Source organism: Herpailurus yagouaroundi, unplaced genomic scaffold, assembly GCF_014898765.1.
Source record: "Herpailurus yagouaroundi ecotype Mexico unplaced genomic scaffold, PumYag 67503, whole genome shotgun sequence".
NCBI classification, from domain to species: Eukaryota; Metazoa; Chordata; class Mammalia; order Carnivora; family Felidae; genus Herpailurus; species Herpailurus yagouaroundi.
In genome coordinates this window covers 2,674,823-2,692,078 of record NW_024420310.1, presented here as the reverse complement: position 1 = coordinate 2,692,078, position 17,256 = coordinate 2,674,823, and positions in this window count along the sequence as shown.

The following is a 17,256-nucleotide window of genomic DNA, read 5'->3' as shown; positions in this document are numbered from 1 at the left end:
GTTTTCATTTGAGATACTCGTATTTTAATACCTCTGCGTTCCAGCTTCTCTTCTTACTGGATATGAAGCTAAGTTTCTACCCCGTGCTCATGATTATGCTGTCAGCTAAATGATCAATCATGCTATCACCAATTTCACATTGAGACTTCACGGCAGGGTGAAATCAGAGAACAAAATGGCTGTGGGGGAAGAATTTGTTTAAATACAGCTAGTTTGGGGAGCTAGCAAATTGGTAAAAAAAAAAAATGATGGAAAACATATGAAGTGTAAATGCATCTATCTTTAAGGCAGATCCATTTCAAAGCTTTCCACAGCATGAAAGTCATTGTGTGACACATCTCAGTGTTTAGACTAGTAAAATGCCATAATCGGGTTGCAACTAAATGCCAATATTTCAGTCCATCGACTGTGAGCACTGATTTGTATTTACTGCATGTCTTTTAACTATATGAACACAATGAATACACTGAAGGCTACTTCCGAAATGAATCTTGATTTTATATTTATAACCAGAAAAATGTTTTAAGAAAACCCAACAGCTGCAAATGCCAAGCAAGAGAAATAAAGGTGATCAGAATGAAGCCCTGTAATATTTTTGACTACCTGATGTTAGAGCCTATTCCGTACGTGTGAAGTCGCATTTGCCACACAGGAGCTGGGAGAGAGCAGGAGCTCTGTGTCAGGAATACTCCAACAGCAGTTTGGGAACAAGATATTCAAGGAGAAAGCAGACAAGTCTGGGTTCTGATTCAGAATTGAATTTCTTCAATTTCACTTCAGCAAGCAAGCAATGCCTACTTCTTTTAATATTGATATTATATTTAAACGCAAGTTTTGAATGACTGCTCTCTAAAGGTTCAACTGATGGAAATGATCTACTACTACAAGGGCAGATCATTCTTGCTTAAAATCAATCATTTTAACTCTGCCTTTGTAGTACGTTCATGATATAAACAATCCTTTCTTCAAGTAAGGCCCGCCATTAATTCTAATCTTACAGTGCTCTCTACTGGTGATAAATTATGTGAAACCTCATTAGATATCGAAAGGTCTAATTAACTTCTCATCTTAGGCTCACACCACCATTCGAGTCCAGTGTGGCACCTCCTAATATAACACACTGGGCAGAATCCAAGATGCACCAAGAATCTCCATCCTTGACAGATACACCTGCCCGTGAACCGCTGCATCAGAGGTGCTCGGGAGAAAGGGCTGGAACAAGGATGTGTGGCTGCCAGGCAGGTTGAGGAAAGAACACCGAGTGCGGAATCAAGAATTAGATTGGAATCCTGGCTTCGGACTGCAACAGCTGTGTGACGCTGAGTAAGTCATTTTACCTTTTTGAGCTTAAGTTTTCTCATCAGTAAAATAGAAACAATAATTCCCACGCTACCTATTTTACCCAGGCTGTTGTAACAAATGAGATCATGGGCAAGATCATACTTTGGAGAAATTATTATGATCATCATCATTACAATAAAAGAGACCCTATTTACTTTGAATCAGTGAGCCTTGAAGCTCTTAAGATTGTTTTATCAGCGGGATTTTTTAAAAACACAATCTTACATGGAGCTTTAATATAGCGAAATGATTTTGTTAGGTGAACTGTAGGAGTTCAAAAGCGAAATTATTTATCTATTATCAAGTCAGTTAATGACAAGCACAAAACTGGATATACATGTGGTTTTGAAATCTGGGGTTATGTTTGTCAACTGAACTGACATTTACCTCAACATCTAATTTGTTTCTGGACTTCCTTTGGCTGCCTAGTATCGGAAAAATTATAATTTGTATAGATAAGTATGTGTGCCATTCTATGTTCAGGAATATGTTAATCAGCAACAAATATAAACAGTGTAAACAGACACACATACAGAGGAGTTTTACCTCAAAGTCTGCCCAAAAAGTGTTCCTCACACAGCACAATTAAGTGTGTTGGGGGGCTTGGAGTTGCCTCACCACTTTTTTCTGCTTGAACACCCCCCTCACCTGCCTAAGGAGACCCCAAGAAGCGAATCTGGCAGCTTTGGAAGGTAGGACCGCCCCGCCCTTCCTCTGGGTATTTAGAAATCTACTTAGGTCCCAGTGTAACATTTTGGCAATTATTGGTAACAAGGTATTAACCTGGAGAAAATGGAAATATATATAATATTTTAGCACTGATTACAGACTTAAAAAGTCCTTTGTTGGTTTAGCAGTGTTAGGAGGTATAATTATAATTTGGCATCTTTATAAAATTATCACATTTGGTATATTCCCAGTTATGAAAACCCAGAAAAATAGAGAAATCATGGGGAAATATATTATCTGATAATAAAATGATACATCATAATTAAGCCCTTCCTCCTTTATCTTTTATCCCATGCCCCCTAGCTTGTTTCTAAAGAATACCAAGCGATGAGAGCATATGACTCTTCATCTTGGGGTCATGAGTTCGAGCCCCATGTTGGACGTGAAGCTTACTTAAAAAAATTTAAAACTTGGGGCATCTGGGTTGGGCATCTGACTCTTGGTTTCAGCTCGGGTCATGATGTCACAGTTTGTGAGTTCAAGCCCCGCATCGGGCTCCGTGCTGAGCAGAGCTTGGGATTCTCTCTCTCTCTCTCTCCCTCCCTCTGCCCCTCTCCCCCTCTCCCCCATGCTCTATCTCTAAAATAAAAAACATATATAAAAGAAAAAAAAAGAACACTGACTTAGAAATCCTTTAAATTCTAAATTTGGATTTACATAAAACCAGTATGTTTCCTACAGTTCTATTCAATTAGAAATGTGTGACAGATTTAATTAAAATACATACCTCACTTTCACATATTTGTGACAAGTATTGCTTATAAACATTGAAATAAATTTTGTAACATATATAAAAGGAAAAATTGATACAAAATAATACTGTTAATCATCAAATCAGAGCGAGAACTAGAAATAATAGATGTTGGAGCAGTGATTAGTTGTTTAAAAACTACAATTATATACAACTAGGTTATATATTACTAGTCCACACTGAGATTACTATTTATTTAATGCTTCCATTCATTTTGACATTCCAAGGTATTATAACCCCAAAATGCCCTTTCTGTCAAAGTATGAACTCTCAGACGTCACTTGTCATCAAACAAAATCTCCAGTAAACAGTATGTCCAGTCAGGGTGAGAGGCAGTGATCCAACTTTAGGGTATTTGTAAAGCACCAGGCAGGGCAGTATCCTAAGAGTTTAAAGGAACTCTTAAATGTAGGGCATGGTGAAGGAAAGAGGCAGTATCTGAGTAGAAGAACTGAGCCAAGTGGGCAGGTATTCAAAACAAACTTCGTCCCACTGCAAAACTCAAAACCAAACCATGAACCCGGGCACAGAAGCCAGGCAGACGTGGCGGGAGTGGGAAAGCTGGGATTTGGTAAGTGTATGAGAGAACTAGGAACACCACTAAGCACATTAGATGTTCAGGGCCAATGGGAATGAGGTTGATTCTAGAATCCAGCAACCACAAGGATCTTTTGGCTCTGCTCACATTGGAGGGGCTCAGAAACTGGACTGGAGTGAATCTTCAAAACCCGACAGGCAGCTGAAAGAATATTTCTCCCCAAAAGACGATGTCATGAGGACCACCATGAGATACACATTTGTAAGTACAGATATCCTAAGTGTGCATATGTGCACACACATACATTCATATACACGTGATTTGGAAAGCTCCTACATCATTTTGTTTTACTATTCAAACGGACTCCATGGATCAGACACTCAGAACCCCTTTTCTCACATGGATACACCACCAGTCTTGTCCCCATCTAGCTCAACTACTCTGTTAGCATTGCTGGGATTGTTCCCCTGTCCTCTCAATAACCCTTTAAGAGCCCTATATCTGGGCCTGCTCTTATTAAGCTGATATCGTTAGCAGCCAGAGAATGATTCCTGTTAAGAATGGGTGACTCAAACCTAGAGAGCCGACGTGGGAGAACACAAGCACATAGTTCCTTTGCCGTCCTTGGTTCTTGGAGTGGTAGGGTGCCCTCGTTTGAAAGAACCTGAACTTCTGCCAGTAGCTTTGGCCCATCTCTGGTTGACAACTTCAAAGCGGGCATTTAGCAGGGTTTTCATTTCACTTTACTTCTCAGTCATACATCTACTTGGCCTAGATTTAAGCTCAAAAAGCCCACCTCAAAAAAATATATTCTCTTTAAAATCCAAACTTACATTCAAAAGTTACATGGGGCAATGAAAAGACTAAACTGGTATGGGAGGACATGGTGACTTCCAATTTCAGCCATGCCAGTCATTTGGCATCAAAATGTGCACCAGCTGTGAGAGTTTGGATCTTGATAAGTCAGACGATGCTGGAAAGCTGACAAGATACTACTGTGAAACTGTTTTCAACCCCTTAATGTCTTCCCTGCCCCCTTATTTTCATATTTTATTCCCTGTGTACATGCGTAATATATAAAGAAATGAATTCAAAATCCCAGGAGTCTGTACACAGGTTAGCACGGGACTTTGGCAAGGCCTGAGATAACCTCAATAACTTCACCGTCAGACATGGTCACCCTTAATCATCTGCCAGCATGTTTTCTCTTAAATGGCTCTAGCAGTAATAAAACCGATCATCATAATATATGCACCATAAAAGAGGAGAGGGAAGTGAATGAATTTACAAGCAGCAGCGTCTCTGAGACTTGATCTTCTCCACCAGAAGTTGGTGAATTCCCCATGGATTTCAACAGGAAATTGGCCTGCTAAGGGGTTATGGGTGATACGGCCTTAAATGGGACTTATGAGCTATAGTTCCAGGTCTGGGACCACGTTGCCCTTGTTCATTAGTGCTTATGAAAAAATAAAATACTTCTTTTAATTTTGCTTTTATTGCATTTTTGTGAAAGGAAAAATTATTTAAGTTTGTAGGGGATAAATACTTTTTCTTCCTTATTATTTATTCATATGCATATTAAATCTCATAAACTCAAGTTGCCAAATTCTAACCTGCTGATGAGGGGAATCTTCATGCTTTCCATCTGTTCAACTGAGTCAACAAGATGCTGAGGCTCTGGCCTGTGCTTCCCCAATCCAAAACCAGTGGGGGCTGCACATACCAATTACCTACGGTACTTCCTTTTCTTCACACACAACCGGGGAAGAGAAAGACGGTAAGGCTTCAGACACAACCAAGTAATTATCAGTACAAAAACTCTTCTTCCCCACTCCAATGGACCCTGCTATAGATCAGAACTGAGCCTTTTATCTAAACAAGAAACTAATTGATTGTTTTTAGTTCCAACTGCCCTTAATGGGATTTTACAGGAATTCCATGTTGGAAATGAAAGTTGGTAGAGACAAACGTATTCTCTCAAGCAGTATTCACAGGACTCGAGCTTCTCATCCAGGGCAAATTAATTGATTTATGGGCAGCATGACGCTGGTGATGCTAACAGGAAATATAAAGAGAGCAACTCGCGCTATGTCTTGGGCTCAATTTGCATTAGGTAAAAAAAAAAAAATCATTTCCAGAATTGTCTGTCAGCCAAAGCACAGTTTTTAAATCATAAAACCAAGCCACAGATGCAAAGGTCACCCAGCATAAAATTATGAGCATAACTAGGGAGAAAAAGCCCTTTATGTGTCAAGAACAGGAAGCGATTTTGTGTTTCTCTACAAAAATTTACAGTCAGCAGCTGAAGGCAGAAAAAGCAATAAATTATAACAATTAAATCCAAAGTAACTTGCTGTTTCCATTCAAGGTCACAAAGCTTGGTACAAAAGTCATGGCACCATATAAGACAGCAAATAATGTGCAGGGTAAACAATATACATGCTTCTGATTTTTCTTGTGTGTAGGTCCCGTTAATGTCACTTACGAGACAAGAAGGAGGGACTGAGAAAAGACCCATTGCTCCCCATCTGCTATCCACTGGCAAAGGTGAGTAGGCGGATAAACAAGCCCACACTCTTCAGTAAGTGTTCAAGAACGGACTCATTTCTCACATCCTCCATTTCTAGTATCTCTCCTGATTGTACGGCTACTATTCATAATAATACGAACTCCAGTTTGTTGATCTCCTAGTAGATTCTGGGCACTGTTTGAAGTGATTTCCGTAAGATATCTCAAACCATCTTCACAGAAGCCTTGTGAGGTAGATATGCACACCCTCATTTCATAGATCAGACACACACATGCATATGCGTGCAAACATACGCATGCACGCACACACTGCAGGTGGCCCTACTCACGATTTGAACTCAGGTCTGTCTGAGCTCAGACTCTTAGTATATGTGCTGGCGAAGCGAGCACATGAGCTCAGACTCTTATACCCAAGACTCTGTTGGTCTTAAACAAAGTAGCACTGGGTCCTTTTCCTGGGTCCTGATATCTTACAATCACAGAGTTTATAACTCACAGTTGGATTTTTTTCTCCCTACATGATTTATAATAGTCTCCCCCTTATCCATGGGGGATATGTTCCAAGACCTCCGGTGGATGCTTGAAACTGCAGATGGTGTTGAACCTTATATATACTGTTTTTCCTATACATACATACCTATGATAAAATTTAATTTATAAATTAGACACAGTAAGAGATTAACAACAATAACTAATAATAAAATAGGATACTTATAACAATATACGGTAATAAAAGTCGTGCAAATGTGGTCTCTCTCTCAAAATACCGTATTGTACCGTACTCACCCTTCCTGTGATGATGTGAGGTGATAAAATGTCGATGTGATGTGATGAAGCGAGGTGAATGACGTAGGCATTGTGACACAGCGTTAGGCTACCAGTGACCTTCTGACAGTACATCAGAAGGAGGGTCATCTGCTTCTGGATCGCAGTTGACCATGACTAACTGAAACCATGGAAAGTGAAACCACTGATAAATGACAATCGTGTAATGTCGATTATATACATTCTTTGATTTCTCCTCCAAAGAACAAGAGGGGAAACCGTCACCAGTCATTTCTGTATGATTCCAATTAAGTTATAAACTCTTTGAAGGCAGGCACTGTAATTTAGGAAGAAATCCTCTCTTCTACTTCCCAAGTTCCTTAGTCAAGACATTTCTGTTATCTCTGTAACCTATGAGAAACTTTCCATTATTTTCTCCAGCCCTCCTCTGGATCCTCCTCGAGGAAAGAAGAAAGGTTCATCAAGTTGCTAGGGATGAGGCAGAAGTGACTGGATAGGCAAGAGGATTCTCTTTCTCTCTGGCAGGAAGCTCTCTCTGGTACGCAGACTAAATAGGGCTTTCCCTGTCAACGGTCAGGAGAAGGCAGAAGTCTGTTCTGCAGCTGCTCTACTCATAATACGTAGGGTGGTAGTTCATTTTACATGTCAACCTGGCCAGACCATGGTACCCAGATATGTGGTCAAACATTATTCTAGATGTCTCCGTAAAGGTATTTTTTAAAGTGAGATTCTAGATGTCTCCGTAAAGGTATTTTTTTAAGTGAGATTAACATCTAAATCCGTAGACTTTGAGTAAAGCAGAATACCCTCCATAATGCAAGTGGGCCTCGTCTAATCAGGCGTTCAGGGGAAAAGATTGATCTCCCTGAAAGAATAAGGAATTCTGCCAGCAAACTTCCTCTGGACTTGAACTGCAATTCTTCTCCATTTCCACAGCCTGATCGCCTACCTTGCAGATTTTGGACTTGCCAAGCCTCCACAATCGCATGAGCCAATTCCTTAAATTAATTATTTCCATAAATAGATAGATTAAAAATATATATATATAAAAAAAAAAAAGGCGCCTGGGTGGCGCAGTCGGTTAGGCGTCCGACTTCAGCCAGGTCATGATCTCGCGGTCCGTGAGTTCGAGCCCCGCGTCGGGCTCTGGGCTGATGGCTCGGAGCCTGGAGCCTGTTTCCGATTCTGTGTCTCCCTCTCTCTCTGCCCCTCCCCCGTTCATGCTCTCTCTCTGTCTCAAAAATAAATAAACGTTGAAAAAAAAATTAAAAAATATATATATATAGGGGCGCCTGGGTGGCTCAGTTGGTTAAGCATCCAACTCCTGGTTTCACCTCAGGTCATGATCTCACAGTTCGTGAGTCTGAGCCCCGCATCGGGCTCTGGGCTGACAGCTCAGAGCCTGGAGCCTGCTTCGGATTCTGTGTCCCCCAGTCTCTCTGCCCCTGCCCCACTGGCGCGTGCGTGCACGTGCACTCTCTCTCTCAAAACAATAAACATTACAATATTTAAAAATATATAGATACTTATCTAGATATACATTTTTATTTAAATCCATGTCTTTCTATATATCTGTATCTCCATCCTGTTGGTTCGATTTCCCTGGGTAACCCTGATCAGTACAGGTAGGGTAGGCTATATCTAGCAAAAAGCTGATTCTCCTCATGTAAGGTCTAATTCTGTAAAAAAAAATAATAATAATAAAATAAAATAAAATAAAAGCAGGTGTAAGAAATTGCATAACTATAAAACCCTCAATCTCATCCTGAATGATTTTATGTATCACTGAGTACTTTGTACATAGTAGACCTCCAATAAATATTTGTTAAGTGAATGAGTTTGTGTTATAAACACTGCTGACTTCTATTTTCAATGCCTCATGCCACATGAAATCCTAAAGAGTTGATTTTTACCTATCTTTTAAATAAGGGAGTTGAGATGACTGAATTTAAGGAAAACCTGACCATATGGTTCTATGCCATATAGAAAAGATTGCAGAACTAACTAAAAGTTGGCAATCAACCTTCTCGCTGACATGTGAATAAGATATGTTAGTGTTTTATTGCTGTGTACCAAATTTCCACAAACTTCGTGGCTTAAAATAACACCCATTTATTAGCTCACTGTTCTGTAGGTCAGAAGTCTGAGCAGACTTATCTGAGTTCTCTGCTTAGGGTGTCATTAAGGCCAAAATCAAGGTATCAACAATTGAGAAACCAAAGTGAACTAGCCTGGGCCATTATTGAGAGGCTCTGGGGGAAGAATCAACCTCCAAGTTCATTCAAGTTGTCAACAGATTTAAGTTCCTTGCACCTACAGGACTGAAGTCCTGTTTACTTGCTGGCTGTTGACCACGGACCACTCTCAGCTCCTAGAGGCCACTCTCAGATCATTTCCACCTAGCTCCTCCATATGCAAATCAACAACAGTACATTAAATCCTTTCTCCTTTGAATCTGACTTCCTCTTCTGCTACCAGATTAAAAAAAACTGTTTTTAACAAGCTCACATGATTAGATTAGGCCAGCCTCCACAATTTCCTTACCTTAAGGTCCACTAGTTAGATGTAACCTTAATTACATCTGCAAAATTCGTTTTGCCATGCAATGAGATAACAATGAGAGTAACACCTGGGGCCTGGGTGGGGGGCGGTGGTAAAGGTTATGGGTGCTTAGAATCCTGTCTACCACAAAGACACACGCAGATGGGCAAAGAGTAATTATTCTGGCACTTGTTAAAATGGTAAGGAAGACTTTATTCAAGATTATTGCAATAAGGAGAGACTATCACAAGGGAAACGGGCTGAAATCAATTTCTAATACAGCAAAGACAGCTGGGGATTTGTAGCAAAGGAGAAGTGTGAAGAGGACAGTGAAGGGAAAATTACTAAGTGGAACTTGATTAGATATCAAGGGTAGGGAGATTCTTACTACGCTGACTTAATAGGATTCTTGCAATGAGGAACCTGATCATACATAAACAATAGGAAAAGAGGAGTTTGACTATATTCCAAAGGTGAGGGGATTCTCAATAAATTGGCTCAGCAAAATTCGTTGCTAAAACTGGGCTCAGCCAAGGTCAAGGCCTACATGAAGAAGACTCAGAGGAATCTGACTAAAGTTTGGTGAAGGAGAAAATCTTTGTCAAGACATCTATCTTATAAGCAGGTAGGCCTATTAAGGGCTCAAAATGTAGAATAAGTGGTTAATCCATGTAATGATATTCAAGGGATTCTAATAAATTCCTTGCCAAAAATATCTCCTCTCTCCAGATGACTACATGGTACTATCCAAGGGAAAGGAGAATAAAGGGGACAAGGATATAGAAAGAGGAAGTGAGAAGGTATCACAGCTAGGACTTCCTCTTGGCCAACACACCTGGAGACAAGCCTGGTCATCTGCTATGGTGAATCACTTCCATTGACATTACATAACAGCTCCCTCTTCTAGGGCCTTGAGTTCTTCTTCGTTTTTTTAACATTTTTTTTTTCCGAGAGAGAGAGAGAGAGAGAGAGAGAGAGAGAGAGAGAGAGAGACAGAGCACAAACAGGGGAGGGACAGGGTGGCGGGGGGTGGGGTGGGGGGTGGTACACAGAATCTGAAACAGGCTCCAGGGGCCCAAACTCATGAATCATAAGATCATGACCTGAGCCAAAGTCAGAAGCTCAACCGGCTGAGCCACCCAGGTGCCCCTTGAGTTCTTTCTTCTAATCACCATGCAGCTCTAAGGTCTCATGCAAATCAGCACAATGCCATACATAGCACAGACATTTGACTGTATTTTCATTACAAGCCATTCTTTAAATCAGAAAAAGTAAACACAACACAAAGGAAAAAAAGTTGACAGTGCACACACCTTAGCATCTTTGTCAAAGTTAAGAATGATCAGAGAGTTCAAACTAATATCTTAGAGTCGTGACATTGAGACAGAAATCGAGGACAGATTGAAATGTCTACTGATACCTTTCAGCTTGAGATACACCTCCTTCTTTTAAGGTTTAATCATTTCTATCTAATTGCCTACCTTTCAAACATAACATGGAGACTGAAAAACATTAGGGTTGTAAAAGCCCTTAGAAATGATCTAGCTACCCAATCCCCTCAATATTCAGATGCAAACACTTTGCTTAGTAGGGGTCTAAATCCTTCCATGTGGGAAATGACAATTTTTCAAGTATTTGGGTTAGAGAAATCCAGTGCTGAGCAGTTGTAATGTGAGCTCAGATTAATCTATTTAGGCATGTGGAAGATGGCACTTATATGATCTGACTTCCCCATCTCCATGCTCTCCCCAATCCTCACTATTCTCTAAACAAACCATGAGCTTTGATGCCTCCATGATCTTGCTGATGCTGTGACCTAGGTTTGAGAGGTTATCTCACCATTCAGATTCATTCTTTAAAACAAAGTTGAAATGTCATCTCTTTTCTATATCTTACCTGGACCTGTCTCTCCATCTCACCACTATTTCCAGGCAGAAGACATGGTTTCCTCTACTTTATCGTTTATCATTTAATATTAAAATTATTTCTTTAAATGTCTTTTTCTCAAGACCAGCGACCTTCCCTTATTAAATTTTATACTATCCTCACCTAGCATAGTATCTGGTACACAGAACTTAAGAATTTGTGAAATTCAATTCATTTGATGGGCTGGTTGCTTGCTTGCTTGCTTGTTTCATTGGTATTCAGATGAATTGGAAGCATAGTTGGTAGACTGGCTCATTGGCTGATTGGTAGGTTTTCCAAAATGTAAATACATGATTCTTCAGTTCTTTCCAGGAGATATAACCAAATAAGGCCATTCATTCATTGCTGATCACTCTGATAGAAAATATAATTGTGAGGTCTCAAGTAAGCTGGATCTGGATTCAAATTCTGATCTTGTCCCTCATGTACTCTTTAGAAACTGCAGCCTTGGCTGAGCAGCTGGAGGTCACAGACTTAGCAGGACTATCAATAAATTTTATCATTTTATTGAGGATGCAAAGTGTGGCTATTATTTGTAGATGCTGTTTAGGAACTGTCTCAATGTCACAATGGACTTATACACATAAACCATGTTTCATGGTCTTCTTTAATCCCTGGAAGCCCTTCAAAATAGTGTTACATCTGGAAGCACAGCTCCATTCACACCCCTGGCAGGTGGTTGCCCCTTGGATTTTTGGACCGCCCAAACCTCTTTTTACGAAAATATATGCTTAACTACAGTCAGAACCCAAGCTGTGTAGCTGGTATTTTCATTCAGTTCCATGACGAGAAAGCCACACAGACTCCACTGGTCAATAGTTAACTGAATAAAAACAAAAGGTTTTATATTGGTACTTTTGTACTATAAGACAGAGTCCCTGTATAGGCTGAAAATAACTTTAGAATACTTTCAACTGTGGGGCCTTCACTGTCTACTTGTATCACAAAAGGGAGATTCTGGTTTTCAATTACAACCAGTGCTCCAGACTCCCACACCATTGCACAGGTAGTTGGTCTTAACACCCATCCCGTCAGAATGATTCTTTACCAACTTCATTTAACTTCCCCCAGCAGTTCCTCACCTACCTCAAGTTTGAAGCCAATTTAGGGATGCTTCTCGGTACTTTTCAGCCATGAACAAAAGTGTCACAACCAAGTAATTGTCACACGCACAAAGCCTCGCCCATAGATGTGTATGGAGAATGGGATAATGATTTTTTGTGTTCCTAGTTACAATATGTAGAGTAATGTAAATGGAAAGGCCCAGCCATTGCTTGGTTTTTCTTTCACTGTCAGGACCAGAGAAGGAGACGGTAATATGCTTCTATGCTTTTTCCAAGGTTGGTCTCTACATTCACCACTCAAGCGGTTCATTTCCCCTCCCCCACACAAAAACGATTTTCCCCATTGAGGAAACACAAAAATGAAGCAGCAAACATAAGAGAGACCTTACGTACCTCTTCCACCCCAGCACTTCCCAAAGCTTCAAGTAAGAACAAACCATCTGCTGAGTTCGTTAAAATGCAGATGTTGATTCAATAGATCTAGGATAGAGCCTGAGATTCTGCATTTTAACAAGCTCCCAGGTAAGGTCCATGTGCCTGGTCTGCAGGTCACACTTGGAGTAGGAAGCCTACCCTCTCCCCAAAACACCATACTCTTTCCTGCAAAGGAACCCATCTCTGTCACCAAAGATGGACAAGGCCTTTGCTACCTTATTTACTTATATATGTATTATTGCTAGGCATTGGTAGATTGTTTCTTGTATACTGTTCCACCTATCTATTTATCTATTGTTGCTTCTTATTAACGTCGCTTGTGCTTTATTATATTATTTGTAGTGAAGGACAGGAAATACTTACACCCCCAAAGAAATTGGTTTTCGTTTTTGAGTCTGTAGAATCCCATCCAGTTCCAAAATGCAGCTGTACACGAAGAGCAGGGACAATCGAAAACTTCCCAAGAGAAACATATGCTTAGTCTCCTAGGCACTCAAAGAACTACAGCAAGAAGTTTCTTGTCTCTAGGATCACACGAGTCCTAGATGAGAAAGTCAAAATTTCACTAAACCTCCCAACTAGTGCATCGGGACAGATTTCCAAATCCCCAGTTCCAAGTTCAAGGGTTGTCTGTCTCCTTAATACATCAAAAATATTCCCCTAAATTCCAATATTTTGTTACCCAAATGCATTGCCTTTCACACTCAGATGCATCACAAACACCTTTTCTCATGTGCTCTGGGGCTTGTCGCAGAACGTTTGCAAGACTTAGGAAGAAGTGAAAATTTTCACCCAAAAAGCCCCTCTGATTAACTCCTCCCCTTCAGTTTCATTCTCTGAAAAACCTAGGGCTTCACGAACATTTCTGTAAAGACTCCTTTGAAGAAGGTATGATAGAGGTTCCCGCCTGAAGTTATTGGACTCACGCTTAGGGAAACCTGTCTCCAGAATATATTGAATGAAACTCCTTCCACTGTCTTCAAGACCAGGCTTCCAAAGGCTTTTCAAAGAATGACATGTTTCCCAACTCCTTTATCTCATCATAAAAGGGTCTACAAATCAGTGACGGTTATACACTCATTATTCTCCATGTTATTAAAAGAAAAAGCTGATAGCCTAGCTTGACAACTAAGGCTCATAGACTTTGAGATCAGTGAAAACCTGGGCTCCTGTTCTGGTGCTGTCACCCACCAGCAGGAACTTTGGAAGAGAACTCACTTCACTGAGGTCACGTGTTGTAAGGATTAGATCCATGTGAAAGAATTACTGAGCCCAGAACATGGCAACGGGTAAGTGGTCAATATGGTTAGCTAGTATCCTCTCTGTATCTCAGTTTTTGTTTCTGAAAACAAGGATGGTAGGTAGTTCTGTTGGATAAGATAAGATGGGTAGCCTCTACCTCATAGGGTTATGGAGATTAAATACCTTGATACATGTATGCCAATATAATGTATTTAGAACATTGCCTAATAATTAGGTGCTACATACGTGTTAACTTTATTATTCTATTGTAAATATCATTAATGGTGATGATACTAATAACACAGCCCCTTGAGAATGCAGGACTATAACACCTGACTGCATAAGCTCTAGCTTCCCATTAAGGAGTCTCTTGAGTATTTGAACCCAATATATCTAGCTGGTTCTGTCTACAGGGAAGTATAGGCCCTAGTGCCTCCCACCCCTTCTGCTTTGAGAATCACCTGTAAGGGTTTTAAAAAATATAGCTGTCAGAGTCCCCCAACAGGCCTACTGAATCAGAATCTTCAGGGTGAGGCTAAAGTATCCTTATTTGTAGTAAGAGCCATTGGTGAGTCTAATGCGCACCACATTTTGAGAACACTGCTTTAGGCGGTCTCTCATGAGCCTTTTAAATAAACAAACAAACAAACTTAGGAAACCATTATTCCATTATAAAAGGCATCCAAAAAATCAAAATAAAAATAATAGAAGACATCCAGAGTCATACTCATCAATGGGCAAAATAGTTCCTGATAGAGTTAGGGGCACCTGAAAGAGGTGATTCAGTTATAAGAAAATATGAGCAGGGTGCTTGGGTGGCTCATTGAGTTAAGCATCTGATTCTAGATTTCTCCTCAGGTCTTAATCTCAGGGTTGTGAGTTCAAGCCCCACGCATGGCTCTGGCATAGAGCTTACTGAAAAAAACAAAAAGTAGAGAATGAAGGAGGACTACATAGAAGTGAGATTGGCTATCTATTCTGGATGGAACAAGGCAAAAAAACCAATAAAGTCAGTTTAGACATGCTACACAAGTCAGTCAGTAGACACTTAACCAATGAGTTAAGGGATCTGCAAAATCGTTATATACATATATATATATATAATATATATACACACATACACACACACACATATATAGGCTAATACTTATATACCACTTACCATGTGCCACACACTGTTCTACACACCTTAAATATTGACTGTTTAATGTTCTTAGCAATCCAGTGATGCAGGTACTACCATTATCATCATCATCCCTATTGTTACAGATGAGAAAATTAAAGCACATAGAAATTAAAGCTACTCGTCAAATACCACACAACTAGGAAATGTTAGAGCCAAGATCTGAACCCAGACAGTGTCATGCTAGAGGCCTGTTCTTAACCACTATTTTATACTGCATCTCGTCCTACTAGATTTAGGCAAAAGAAATGAAAAATAAAATGTCTCCAGGTTTCCTCCAAACCTTTACTACTGTTGCCTGTTTATATTTCTATCACATCAATACCACTCAGAAGTTGCTTAGAATCAGAGATGTAGAATTATGTGCTACTTTATTTATAGGATGTTGACAAACTTTTTTCTATGCCTTGATTTCTCTACCTGTAAAATGGGGTCAAAATTTTTTAGGATTTGGCTAAATATTCATAATGCTGTGTAAGGCTGAATGGCATACACAACCCAAAAGATTTACGGAGAATTACATATGAGATAGATCCATGAATGCACTTCAGATATTTATTTCTCCCTAAAAAGGTGCATTTCCACATCATAATGAAACCGTTTTGCTGCCTTCACTTTTTGCATTAACTGTGGCAAATATTACTATATGCGCTATCTGTTTGATGTCTATGGATTGCCAACTGTAAATTAATCATGGAAGTTCTCCAGGTGTTATCACAAGCTGTCACAGTGAAGATTAAGTGGGTTTTAATGATGATTGCTCAGTAAATTGATTGATAGCAAAGTGACTCATCAACCTGGTCTATTGTTAATACAGCACACACTTTATAAAATCTAGATTGCTGATAAAAGAACAATAAAAACCACTTTGGTGACAGAAGAGTGCATTGAAAGTACTTGGACTGATAACTGTATCATGTTCTTGCCTTGCTCTTTCAGAATTTGAAAGCATTTAGACAGTAATAGGTAGGATCGGGACAATAAAGCTGTTAGGAGAGGATTTCCTTCTTAAGAAATCTATCAACGAGTTCTTGGTGTTCCAATGTCAACCAGTGTGCTCCAGGGAAAAACAAGAGGTGAGTTGCTAAAGTACATGTACCGGACTGTGGTATGCGTTCTCAGGATGGGCTTGTGCCATGTAGAAAAGGAGATAGATCTCAGTGGAGGTTGTGATTCCCTCTCTTCCTTCCTGTTACTTGTGGGGAAAGAGATCAAGTTTGCCAAAGTGAGGGCTTTTATTTTGCTGTCCTGGACCTATGCATTAAAGTGTACTTTAATTAATCAGAATGGTCAGAAAGGGATTTTTTTGGTTAACTGAATTCTTGTGAATGCTGGGAATATTTTGTCAAATATGTGAGTTGTTTTTATACGTGCCTCCAATGATTCTGAGACACCATTTGAATGCGAACCACAACTGTATGCCATACACCACTGGATCCTCAATTTTTGAAGTGAAAATGAAATATATATTACTGAAACTACATTAAATATAAATTCATTTTAATTTGATGATTTGTAAGATAAAAGAACATCTTGCCTTATCTCTGGTAAACCATTGCCTTTTCCTTATCCAGTGCTAGAAAAGAGGGTAGAAAAGAAGTAGAAAGAGGAAATGAACCCCTATACTGATTCCAGGAAAATCCCACAAAGTTTCTTGCTTACAAAGACCCCTGGAAGCTTCATTCCAATATCTCGCTGGACATCTCCCACCTGGACGTCCCAGCCATACTCCCCACCAGTACTTCTGAAGTCAAAATCTTCCCTTCCAAACCTGTTCCTCCTCCTGTGTTCCCTCTTTGGGTTAATGAAAGGGAGATGGTCTAACTTGATAGTATGGGAAGAGGGGCAGTTGAATAAAAGTTGTGTAATAATGGTCTGAAACAGCCACACAAAGCCAGCAGAATTGCAGCCACTCCTTGAGACCCATTACAGGCTAGGGGCATGGGGGCATGGGTTCCGCTTGAGAGGGTTGCAAAAAAAAAAAAAAAGGCTACCCTCAGAAATACAACCTTCAGGGGCGCCTGGGTGGCGCAGTCGGTTAAGCGTCCGACTTCAGCCAGGTCACGATCTCGCGGTCCGGGAGTTCGAGTCCCGCGTCGGGCTCTGGACTGATGGCTCGGAGCCTGGAGCCTGTTTCCGATTCTGTGTCTCCCTCTCTCTCTGCCCCTCCCCCGTTCATGCTCTGTCTCTC